We start from the raw sequence: 9,610 nt of genomic DNA on the forward strand, positions 1-9,610 counted from the left end.
AAAAGCTACCAAATCAAGATATTGGCTTTCTCCCGGGGCCAAAACCTCTCCTCTTGAAAACAAAAACCCACACAAAATTCTTCTTATAAGATTCAAATTGACGAATATCAAGACCATGACCCTTGAGCTATTATGCCACTCCAAGACCAAGACACCAATCCTCTTATTTGTCACTGCTGAATCATCATTATTGATGCACCATTGAAGCCATCACTACGGCATCACGGGACAACCATCATTGTTGCACTATGACTACACCTTCACCGAGATCATAACCTTTGTGACTATGTCTTCATTAAGAACAAGATCATAACTATGAACAGATCATGACAGCGCCTTGATGTACGTCAAGATAGAGCGTGTCACTTAATGAGATCCCTTTCATCATAATTATGTTGAAACAATGATCATCCTTGTTACCAAGACTATGACTGCATTAAGAACTTCACCGAGAGTGTGACTGTGTTCCCTTTTCACCGAGATCATCCTTGTCACTATTATGCCGAGAATACATCATTGTACTTCATCCGAGATTTAGTACCATTGTATCTTGTCCAAGATTCCTACACTCTTGCACTTGTCCAAGATCTTGTACTCGCTGTGCTATCTGATATTCTTGTACTTGCTATGTTATCCGAAGTTGCAGAGGTATATCCGAAAATGAACCTTCTTGTACCCATATGAACTCTATACTTATCCGAAATTACAATGATGTCTGAGATCTTGTAACAGACCTCCGAAAATCTTAGACAAGTCCGAGTTTTGTGTTTCCGTGGTGACCCTAGAGGGGTATTTATAGGTGTTTGTCCTCCATAATTAGCCAACATGTTAGTGAACCATTGTGTCTATTATTTGAGCCGACTTGACTGCCTTTTAATTCGATTTCCAAGTTGACGTGACAGAGAGGATGGTGCTTGTCATTTGTAAGGCTACTTGACATTGTTTATGACTCAAATATGTTTTCTCATGCTCAAGAAGAGTTGCTTCATACAAGTCTTGACTCTTTGACATATCAATAAATCCTAAGGCTCTCAATGGGAGCCACTAATAAGTAAACCTCTTGCTCATGAAACCCATGTAGCAAGGTATAAAAATAATTTTGTTCTCTTTAATACATCAATTATAATTACGTCATTATGAAGACCAAACCTAGTTACACTTTTCTTCAACCTAGTTGGCCCCTTGTAACAACCTGTGGTGTTCCAAATGACTATGGGGGCACCATAGTTTGAAAACCGGAACTGCTCAAACCGAGACTAGTCAGACCTCAATGAACGGGTCTTTAAAAAATACATGAAAATATTAGTTTTTAATGAAAAAAGCTATTTTTAAGATTTAAAACCATGATATCAAACCAATAGAGATCAAATATGCAAAGTTTGCTCATCTATATACCAGGTAAAGGTGAATATATCAAATTGGCACTGAGTGCAATACATATCAGCAACATAATACATAATCATTGAGGCTCTAAATGGCCTCTAGAGTCCGAAAACAATGTTATAAGCTATGGGGTCACTAGCCTATTACAAGTCTACATATTAGTGATCAGCATGATCACTCGTCATCATGATCAAACTCATCACCACTACTAGACAAGGGATCATCAACATGAGCTACATAAATAATCTGGTTGAGTGTTTGAGGACTCCTAAAACTCCTTTGCAACCTTAGCAGTAGTTATAGTAGTAGCAACAAAAATAGACATCAAAAATAAAAATGATTGATCAACACGATCACTCATGAAACTCACCATTGATTCAGCGCTACTAAAAATAGGATCATCAGCAAGAGATACATAAACATCAACTCGCTCAAAGTCTTCAGACTTGGATTGTTCAACCTTATAATATGATACAAATTGAAGTTTAACATGCCTAACTAGTGATTTTGGTTTGAGTGAACGGTTCATCTCCTCAGCGTTATAATGTGGTAGAAAAAGCTTAACATCCATAACCAACTATTTTCCTTTGAGTGAAGGGTACATTATTGTTAAGGTCATGGTAGAGGAGTTCAACAATCAATACCACCAACATCAACAAAGTTCAAAAATCAATGCCACCAACATCAAGGTCCTTAAAAGGCTTCATGCTTTTGATCAAACACCAATCTCATACCCTCATGCATGATAGAATCAAATGGAAACATTGCAAAACCCCAAACCATGAAATCCTTGAAACCATCAAGTTTGTTGAATTTTGAGTGAACTCTAAAATTCTAGTTTCTCCATATGAAATCCAATGAGGTCGAAACCACTCTCAAACATCCCAAGTCATTTCAGGGAATGTTAAAAAGTTAAGTAAAAGGATGAAAATGAAAAATAAAGAAATTTCACTTTTACTTTAAGAATTTAGTAATTTACCATTACCATTTGGCATTGCTTGTTAGTGTTGCTAGGGTTGATATGTGTGAGGCAAATGAGAGGGGGGCATGCTTTTCTTAAATGGGTTGTTTTTGGAGGGAAACAACTCCACATTTCCCTCAACTACATCAAAACTCAGAAAATTGAATTGTGTGGGGTCTGTAGTTCGCCTAACAATAAACCGTTGGTTTATGAAGGAATCGACCGATTTATGGTAAAATCGGTCAGCTTCTTCATAAACCTGTCGGTTTGGGCCGGTTTTTGTGGTTTTTTGGCGAAATAGGCCCATAAACCGGGTTTTTTGTTTGGTTTGACCCAGTCACCCAATGAACTGGCCGGTTTGACCGGTTTCCGGTTCAAGTCGGCCGGTTTTTAAAACTATGGGGTCCACACAAGTGTCATTATGGTCTCCAAGCAAATCGAGGATGCATGTTGGTCGCCTAAAGGGCTAAGATCATCGTGAAGCCCTGGATCATCTACCCAGTGTATGGTGTAGACCTGGGGTCGGCGGGGCATCCTCCTCATCCAATAGGTGTTATGAATAAAAATATTCATAAAACATCAATTAAATAATAAATATTAAAATAGAAAATATTAATAATAATAAATTAATTAAATTAGTTAATGTCTCATCAGTTGTGAAGAGACATGGGTCAAAAGTTGTGTCATTCTATCTTCGTGGCCAGTCAATACCATATAGGCACACTGCCACGAATATTTGTAAGCACCATTCATATTTTTATAATAATACAACTACTTACTACATTACAAGTCTACATATATGAATTCATCCCTGCATACAGGTTTAAGCGTACCAATGGTATCAGAGCCCTCGATTATGTGCCGAGAACATTGTCTGTTGTCAATGGTCCGCTGCCAACTGCATTCCATCGCACTATTCCCTCCGCTTCACCACGCTTCTCCTCAGCCGCACCTGTCTATCACATCACTCCATCGTCCCAGCCGCTGTCATGCTCCCATGTCATGCCCCGTCTGTTGTCCCTCCCCCTCCACGCATTCCCTACACCATGCTCCGATGTTTGTCTTTCCTCACTATAGCGTCACCCTCCCTGTGTTTGTTCGCATATCCCACAACCAAACAACACCCATACTCTATCGCGTCCTCCACCAATGTCGGCCATACCCCCGTCATCACACCAAGTCATCATAAATCCGACAAACCTGCTCTCCCCGCTGTCTGTCGACCGACCAAACCTTCCACCTGTGTTGGTTGCGTAGTCGCACCCTTCCGTAATCATAACCCATCAGTCCGATTTATTTTTTTTAATTCGATTGGTTGAATATCATATAACATACTTGATAAATAATATTAATATAAACTATATTATATAGAATTAATATAGTTACATATTAATATATTTTCAACAATATTAATATATTTAAAATATATATAGATATAAATATATATTTATATATATAGTAATAATATTATTATTTTATTTATATATATATATATATATATCAATGTGGAAAAAGTCGAAGTCGGGATTAATTCGGCAAGGGTCCAAAAGTTGAAAAACTCGTCAAAGTCGGGAGTTTTTTTAAAAAGTCGGAAAAATTAAAAAAACACAAAATTATTCATTTTTTTTATTTATTTTAACATCTAGAGTATCCACAACATCAAATAAATGCATTTCCACATAAACATGTAAAGAAAGCTAATATATAATATGTATATGAAGTCTAATGCTACATCACATATCAAAATAGTGAATCAACTCTTGAATTTTGAGTCTTGTCCGAGTCTCAACTCTCAAGAGTCAAAATATCAACAAAAAATATAATAAATGTATATCATGAGTCATCTAAAAGTCATCAAGTAATCAGTCAGTGAGATCCTCTTCCCCTTTTAATTTTTGTTTCCACTAATTGTATTAAGAAATAAGTCATGCATTTATTCAGTAGATTGTAATTTGCTTGGGTAATAAGGTGTCAGGTGGTAGGTCCAATGAAAATTAACAGTGAGTATCACAGTAGATGTGAAAATTAATGCTTGGTGAATCCAAGCTGCTTATTTTCTGAGAAAATAGTAGATGTCAGATTATTAACCTAGCCTAACATCTATTATTCAAAAACTCTTGGAGGTAAAATCCACTTCTAATACATAACCTTTCCCCACATTTACAAGGAATTCACCACTAAAGAAGATTCCCTTTCAAAACGTGCTCTCATTGCAGGAAGGATCTTCGCTGTCACAAGATTTCATAGGTACTTTGTTCCTGTCTGAAAAATGGGTTCTTTTTTGTGGCACTGGTTTTGTTTTTTCTAGACAGGTTGTTGTTATTTGATCTTCATGGCCTCCTCTTTGTTGTTTCTCCTGGAAGCATTCAACAACTGTAACAATGTTTTTGATGGTGTGGGGTTCTTCTACGGAAGATTGTTGTATGCCTATCCTTTTGGTACTTTTGTAATCTTTTGAAGGGGCAGTGGCTGTTAGAGTTTGGATCACTGAAACCCTGGAGGCTTAGCCAATGTATACTTTGCTTTCTAACTAGAAATATGAAGTATAAAGATTTGTTTTTCCTTGGAAAACAAAAACATATCTTAACCTCAAAACTAACAGATTACAAATGAGACTGCTATGCTCGCAAGAAGTATGACAAACAATACAATGCAATAACTTGAAAATGCATGGATGGAAGCTTCAATTTACAGTTTTTTCACCTTTGCAGCCTCTTTATTCGCAGCCTAGGAAGGGAGGAAGACTTTTTGGGTCGACTCCCAATTAAGGAAAAATCGTGATTTTTTCCTTTGTGAAAAAGTCGCCAAAGAGTCGGGGGATTAAATCGTTTAGTTCAAAAAATCGCGTGTTTAGGATTAAATCGGGATTTTTTGCAGACTTTTTCCACACTGATTCAAGAAGACATCAACAAAATGCGCAAGCGCCTTGACGATATCAAGAGGAAGCAAGATTATTTCGAAGAATGAGCCAGTTTATGGGAGGAGCCAATCCACCTTTTAACCCCTCAGCTACGCAAAGTCCCAAGACTCCGGAAGGTGGAACTTTTCCAAGTCATGAATTTCCGTCAATGCACGAAAAGCCACGAGTACCGCAAATACAGTTCGAAGGAAGTCAATACCATACAAAGTTTCCCGACAAAGACTACCTTAAAATTAAAAGGGAATTACCTAAGTACGATGGTAAGAACCATAAAGGCACCATTGTATGGGTAAATAAAATGGACGTCATTTTTGGAGCAAACCGGCCAATAGGTGAGCAAGAGAAGGTCATGACCGCATCCAACTACCTGGAAGCAAAAGCGTATGATTGGTTCCTATGGTGGTCTAACAAATGTGCAGCTCGCTCGTTCAATTGGCAAAATTTTAAAAACGCCCTGCTAAAAAGGTTTCACGACGAAGAAGAGGATGATGTTTACAAAAGATTCGTTCACCTCAAACAGAAAGGATCAGTAAGCGAATACACTCACGAATGGGAAGTATTGGCTATAAAGCAAAGAGGATTCTCAGATGAAGAACTGTTAAAAATGTATCATTGTGGCCTTAAGGATTATATTCGGGAAGAATTAAATTTATAAATAAACCCCAAACCATTGAAGATGCTAGACATGCAACAATAATTATTGAGAGAAAATATAAGCTCAGAATGTCATCATTCAGGGAAGACGAAGACCAACAACAACACTCAGGAAGATAAAAAAACTAACAAATGTAGGTATTGTGGAGACAAATGGACATCAGGACACAGATGCCTTAACAAGAAACTGTATAGTTATGAAGTCGAGAAGGAATCAGACACTTCAAGTAACGATCTAGAAATTTCCAACAACAAAAAAAGTTGTCACAAATGTGGAGAAAATTAAACATTGTGCCATAAATGTGAAGATGCATCCCTGCGCTACTATAAAATAGTAGATGGGAAGCAAATTGAAGTACAAGAACATGATGAAGGAATCGTTGTCACACACAGTGAAGATTCAAATTCTGAGGAACCGTCATTAGCTACAATTTCATGTGACTGGAAAAACCTTGATGAAAATAGTAACTCTTTTGGAGATCAAGAACAACAAGCAACTACAAAATACGTCCCACCACATCTTCGAAGAAGAGCCAATTCCCAAAAAGGAACATTAAACTTACTACTCCATCAACAAACATGAGGAAGAGTCTATGTCCTAAAACCCTAAGGCTCAAAGGACTCATAAAAGATAGAAATGTCAATATACTTATAGATTCTGGTAGTACTCACAATTGTATAAACATTGATCTTGCTAAACAACTTGATCTTTTTATATGCCGAATCAAGGATCTGACCATGTATGTCGCTACTGGAAAGAAAATCAAGGAAATAGAAGAATGTCACAAAGTTTCAATCCAAACACAAGAACTGAAGCTACAAACAGATATATTTGCCCTACCACTCAAAGAAAGGGATGCAGTTCTAGGTGCAAAATGGTTAATACAACTAGGGAGCTATACTACACATCTTGAAGAACAATTCATAGAGTTTAACTGGCAAGGACGACATTATATTAAATGGTGTTAATACTCCCAGCTCCAAGGAAGGTACAAGTACTCGTGAAGAATGCACCTGTGCAACAATGTTCAACTAGAGAAAACCCTTCTGGTTGTGCTTTGAGGACAAAGCATCTCTAAAAGGGTAGCAATGTTATAAAAAAATATTCATAAACATCAATTAAATAATAAATATTAAAATAGAAAATATTAATAATAATAAATTAATTAAATTAGTTAATGTCACATTAGTTATGAAGAGACATGGGTCAAAAGTTGTGTCATTCTATCTTCGTGGTCAGTCAATGCCTATATAGGCACATAGCCACAATAATACAACAACTACAGTGTACATATATGAATTCATGCTTGCGTACAAGTTTAAGCGTACCAATAGGTGAACCACGAGCAATCTCTGAATGGCTGTGGGGATCCATGGAGTGTACTTTGCTATTGTGGAGGCCCATGGCTCTCAATGCTCACCCTACATGTGCCAATGTAGCCCTCTAGAGGGTTAGGACCCCGTATAGGGAGACCAAACCCCAAATGGAAACCATTTGCAATCCTGCATAAGATCCAATGCGTCCCCTAGGCTTCTAGTACAACAAGTCATTAGAGAAATCGAGCAAATGAGCTTACCTAATCATGGACCATAGGTGGGGACTTCATAATGGCCTGCCCTTCCATAATGGGCTTCAGGATGTGCCAATGTCTCCTAAACTCCCAATGGGTTAACCAGGTACCATATTAGGTGGTTTCTGCTTCTTAAGGGATAATATAGCCAGGGTACATCCCTCAATAGGTGGTGGCATGTCGCAGATAGGTGAATGAGGTAGGGAATGAGAGGGGGCAACCTTGGGTCACATACTGGGGCACAAGGGTAGCTAATAAGAGGGAAGCCCATCCTTGGGTTTATAAGGTGTAGGAGGGAGCAATCGTGGTACATGAGGTGCCCCGACCTTGATTTTTCCACCCTTCTTTATATGCCTTTTGCCTTTTTATGATTTTCTTTGATTAACTGCTCGGGGCTCAAGGGGTTAGAGCATGATGTATAAGATATAGCAGTGAATTCCCCCCTTTAAGGTGGGGCGGTTCATTGCCCACCAAGGGTTGGGACAATCATGGGTTCCTATATCCTGACAAAGCTCATAGAACCTGTTGGAACCAGGGTGATGGCCATGATGATGGGGTAGAGCTCATGTATTGGCTTTTTCCCACGTGTTAAATGTTTTTGTCCCGACCATCTTTTGCATTTTGTGGTACTTTTCCTGTTGAATGTGGCCATATATGCTTTTAACTTTCTTTTTAGCTGCATCAACCTTCGGGCTTCATTCCAGGCCATGACCCAAGGTGTGGGCAAGGGGAAGGGTGAGCTGACCCTATGTGGACCCGATGGAGGAATGTGGACCCAAGTGGGAGAAAATATGGATGGGGTAATGATGAATGGAAAAAGGGCAATATGAGCGAATAAGTTAGCCAGGACCATGCAACCAAAATCGAGGTTTCCCGTGAAATACCATCCCTAGAACCAAATGGTCAGTAAAAGAGATCCCACAAGACTAAAATCCAAGGTTAATGCCTAAAAGGGGTCTAGGGGACAAAAGCACAGACCTAGCCCATTCTTTCCGTCGAATCCCCCCATTAATCCATACCCAGAAGTGTCCATGATAAGCAAACTACAATTCTCAATTTCCAAATGACATGACATACCTTTAGATTCAGGAGGCCCACCTTCAAACATACATCATGGCAGATGGACAAGGGACCACATGGCTGGCTCAGGTGGCGGAGAAAATGGCACAATGAGCTCGGTGATGGCTACAAGGAGCTGCTAGCTGCCGGTTGAAGACTATCTAGGAGAAAAATTTTCTCCCATGGATATTACCCACAAAATGGTGGGTAACCTCTGGCTCCAACTTGGACATGATCTCTCAAGAAGTGGGGGAAGCTACTCGAATGGGAGATCACGAGAACTCCAGCAATCTCTTGGTTTCCGTAGACCAATCACCTACACATATAATAGATGGAAAAACACGAGGCAGCAAGCTTTCGTGGCGTCTCATGATCGCACATGCTAATATGTTAGGCCATAAAATCAACAAAAAGTAAAATATGCAAATGTTAGGCCATAAAATCAACAAAAAGTAAAATATGCAAATGTTAGTTCAGATGCATCTAATCTACCATGAGAAATATCATATGATGTTAGTTCTAATGAGAAAATGAACATGCAATGCATCCTACCCCAACATGCACATAGTGAGGCTAATACTAAGTATAAGCATAAAGCCAATGCAACCAACATATCATCACATCAATATATGTATGCCTACCTGTATGATTACTCGTAGCAAACACCAAATCAAATGTGGAAATAGTCACATGGCAAATGAAGCGGGTGGGAGGCGGGAAAATATGATCTCCATGCGAGGTAGAGGGAGGTCCTAGGAGAAAGGAAACTGGTCATTCTAGTGGTCCAAGGTTGTCCTTCTAGGTACAAAACGAAGGAATGAATGTTCACTCTCAAGAACTCCCCATCACAATCACTACTTGTAATATCATGCTTTGAGGATGTCATATGGTTGTGATGAGAGGGGAACGAAGGGTAAGAGAAAGAAGGAATGCAACAAATATGTCTCTCAATGTGATGGTCACAGCGGGGAGGGGAGGTCGCGAAGTGATCATAATCCTAAGGATGGGTCAAAGGGGATAAAGTATATTCAATGAAGGGTTCCTCCTTGACACCATATTCAA

The sequence above is a fragment of the Pinus tabuliformis genome, chromosome 1_1 (assembly GCF_031772625.1).
Source record: "Pinus tabuliformis cultivar Carrire ecotype Pingquan chromosome 1_1, CPIR1, whole genome shotgun sequence".
Classification (NCBI taxonomy): Eukaryota; Viridiplantae; Streptophyta; class Pinopsida; order Pinales; family Pinaceae; genus Pinus; species Pinus tabuliformis.